Below are 4,305 nucleotides of genomic sequence, written 5' to 3' on the forward strand. Positions count from 1 at the left end.
ACAAGTATGAACCGATACAGACAAAACTTACATAAGAACATATTGCAAGCATTATAAGACTTTACATTGTCTTCCTTGTTGCTCAAACACTTTTACCAGAAAATATCTAGACCTTAGAGAGACCAATCATGCAAACCAAATTTCAACAAGCTCTACGGTAGTTCTCCACTAATAGGTTTAAACTACATGATGCGAGAGCTTAAACATGATCTACGTGAGAGCTCAAAACAATTGCCAATTATCAAATTATTCAAGACAATATGAAGCATTTTCAGTTTCCATTCAAATAACAATAAGTGCTGCAGCTTTCAGCTTCCGCCATGAATATGGAAAACGAAGAACACAAGTGTTCAAATGAAAAAGCGGAGCGTGTCTCTCTCCCACACAAGGATTGCTAGGATCCGATCTTATTCAAACAAACAAAAACACACAGACGCTCCAAGTAAAGCACATAAGATGTGGAAGAATAAAAATATAGTTTCACTAGAGGTGACCTGATAAGTTGTTGATGAAGAAGGGGATGCCTTGGGCATCCCCAAGCTTAGACACTTGAGTCTTCTTGAAATATGCAGGGATGAACCACGGGGGCATCCCTAAGCTTAGGCTTTTCACTCTTCTTGATCATATATCATCCTCCTCTCTTGACCCTTGAAAACTTCCTTCACACCAAACTTCTCATAAACTTCATTAGAGGGGTTAGTACTCAAAAAAAACTTTAATCCACTTTAGTCCTGTAGTTACACATTACAAGAACTCAATAAAACATTAGCTACAGCTCTCCATGTCTAGAAAGCCTTGCTTAAAGCCTACAAGAGACAATGCAAAAAACAGAGACAGAATCTATCAAAACAGAACAGCCAGTAAAGACGAATTGTTAAGAGGTACTTCCGTTGCTCAAATCAGAAAACTCAAAACTAATGAAAGTTGCATACATATCTGAGGAACATGCATGAAAATTGGCAGATTTTTATGAGTTTCCTACAGAGAGACCTACTCAAATTCATGACAGATAGAAATCTATTTCTGCGCAGAAATCCAAATCTAGTATCAACTTTATATTAGAGACTTTACTTGGCACAACAATGCAATAAAATAAAGATAAGGAGAGGTTTCTACAGTAGTAACAACTTCCAAGACACAATAAAACAGTAGCAAAATAAAGACATAGGTTATCTCCCAAGAAGTGCTTTCTTTATAGCCATTAAGATGGGCTCAGCAATTTTAATGATGCTCACATAAGGATGAGAGTTGAAGCAAAAGAGAGCATCAAAAAGCAAGTATGAAACAAATTTAAGTCTAACCCGCTTCCTATGCATAGGAATCTTGTACACAAATAAATTCATGAAGAACAAAGTGACAAGCATAGCAAGATAAAACAAGAGCAACTTCAAAATTTTCAGCATATAGAGAGGTGTTTTAGTACCATGCAAATTTCTACAACCATATTTTCCACTCTCATAATAATTTTCAGTAGCTTCATGGATAAACTCAACAATATAACTATCACATAAAGCATGCTTTTCATGATCCACAAACACATAATTTTTATCAAGCTCAAAAATAATGGGATTAAAACTTTCAAACCCACTTTTATCAATAATATAACAAGATGATTGATCAATCTCAAGAGATATGGGACTCCTAGATAAAGTCAAGACCTTTCCAATCCCATTTTCATTAGTAGTACAATTAATATTATCATGTAACATAGGACCATCATCTAGAGCTTTATCATAAACATTTGCTAAGCAAAACTCTTTAGTACCATGCATTTCGATACCAGGCACAAACAAAGCATTATCATAAGATTTATCAAAATAGCATGGATTATCATAGATAACAGTAGCATAATTATTCTCACAAGTTTTACTCATAGGGAATATTGTAAGAGAATCCACAGGAACATCACACTCATCCTCATTTGGTAAGCATGGAGGACAATCAAATAGTGTAAGAGATAAAGAGTTACTCTCATTAGAAGGTTGGCATGGGTAGCTAATCCATTCTTCCTCCTTTTGTTCATCACTCTCCTCCTCTTTTTCATCTAATGAGATTTCAAGTTCAGCAATTTCTTCTTCCACAGGTTCCTGCAAATTGTGAGTGCATTCTTGTGCATTAATGAGTCTCTCTTTATAATCAATGATATAAGGATTATCACTGTAACTTTCTATGCAAAAATTAAGGATAGAAGAGACATAATCTTTAAGGTCCTTATAAACAACACAAGTTTCATACTTTTTAGCCATGAAGGATTCTATCTCAGAAGCTCCCATAAACAAAACAAATTGTTCTACTTCTTCGAACCCAAAATGAATATAGCTATTCCAATTATAGTTCTTAATTAAAACTTCCTCACTAAAGCCACATTGAAATTTAAGATGTTTAGTATCCTGTTTAGAGCAACAGTTTATATTATGGCGTTTAAGCAAGATTTTAGCAATTGTATACAATTTTTCTATCATAGCACTCATAACTTTTCCCGTTCTTGATTCTCTATAATTATTATATAATTCTATAAGCTCCAAATAGGTTGTGGGTTCTTCCATAACAACAGTTTTTAATTTTTTGGTTTTTTAAATTTTTATGGATTTTTGGGTATATGAGAAAAGTAAAACAAAACAAAAACAAACTAGACAAAAGTAAACTAAGCAAAATAATACTAGACAGAAATAAACTAAGCACAAATAAACTAGACAGAAGTAAACTAAGTAAAACAAAATAAAATAAAACAGAGAGAGAGGTGGAGTGTACTCCCCAGGTGAACTTATGAGTAGAGCTATGCCTCCCCGGCAACGGCGCCAGAAATAATCTTGATAACCCACAAGTATAGGGGATCGCAACAGCCTTCGAGGGAAGTAAAACCCAAATTTATTAATTCGACACAAGGGGAGGTAAAGAATACTTATAAGCCTTAACAACTGAGTTGTCAATTCAGCTGTGATGTCTACGCACGCTTCTATTCCTGTAGACAGTGTTGGGCCTCCAAGAGCAGAGGTTTGTAGAACAGCAGCAAGTTTCCCTTAAGTGGATCACCCAAGGTTTATCGAACTCAGGGAGGAAGAGGTCAAAGATATCCCTCTCAAGCAACCCCTGCAATCACGATACAAGAAGTCTCTTGTGTCCCCAACACACCTAATACACTTGTCGGATGTATAGGTGCACTAGTTCGGCGAAGAGATAGTGAAATACAAGTAGTATGGATGTATATGAGTGGTAATAGCAATCTGAATAAAATATGGCAGCGAGTAAACATGCAACAGAACAGTAAATAAACGGAGATTCGATGTTTGGAAACAAGGCCTAGGGATCATACTTTCACTAGTGGACACTCTCAACATAGATCACATAATAAAACCACTCTACACTCTCTTGTTGGATGACAAACACCATTAATTGTGTAGGGCTACAAGAGCACCTCAATGCCGGAGTTAACAAGCTCCACAACATTCGATGTTCATATTTAAATAACCTTAGAGTGCATGATAGATCATTGCAATTATACCAAGTACTAACATAGCATGCACACCGTCACCGACAGACTATGAAAGGAGGAATAGATCACATCAATACTATCATAGTAATAGTTAACTCCATAATCTACAAGAGATTACAATCATAACCTACGCCAAGTACTACATGATGCACACACTGTCACCATTACATCATGAAGGAGGAATAGAGTACTTTAATAACATCACCAGAGTAACTAGATCACAAAGAGAGAGATGAACCACATAGCTACGGTAGAGCCCTCAGCCTCGGGAGAGAATTACTCCCTCCTCATCATGGAGACAGCGATGGCGGTGAAGGTGGTGGTGGAGATGGCTTCCGGGGGCACTTCCCCATCCCGGCAGCGTGCCGGAACAGAGACTTCTGTCCCCCGAATCTTGGCTTCGCGATGGCGGCGGCTCTGGAAGGTTTCTCGTACCGTGGCTTATTCTGTATCGAAGATTTAGGTCAGGGAGCTTTAAATAGGCGAAGAGGCGGAGTCGGAGGGGTTACGGAGCCGCCACACAATAGGGGGGCGCGCCCCCTTGGGCCGCGCCACCACCCTGTGTGGGCCCCCTGTGGCTCTCCTTTGGTCCCTCTCGGGTGTTCTGGAAGCTTCGTGGAATTATAAGATGCTGGGCGTTGATTTCGTCCAATTCCGAGAATATTTCCTTACTAGAATTTCTGAAACCAAAAACAGCGAGAAAACAGGAACCGGCACTTCGGCATCTCGTCAATAGGTTAGTTCCGGAAAACGCATCAAAACGATATAAAGTGTGAACAAAACATGTAGGTATTGTCATAAAACTAGCATGG

The sequence above is a fragment of the Lolium rigidum genome, chromosome 7 (assembly GCF_022539505.1).
Source record: "Lolium rigidum isolate FL_2022 chromosome 7, APGP_CSIRO_Lrig_0.1, whole genome shotgun sequence".
NCBI classification, from domain to species: Eukaryota; Viridiplantae; Streptophyta; class Magnoliopsida; order Poales; family Poaceae; genus Lolium; species Lolium rigidum.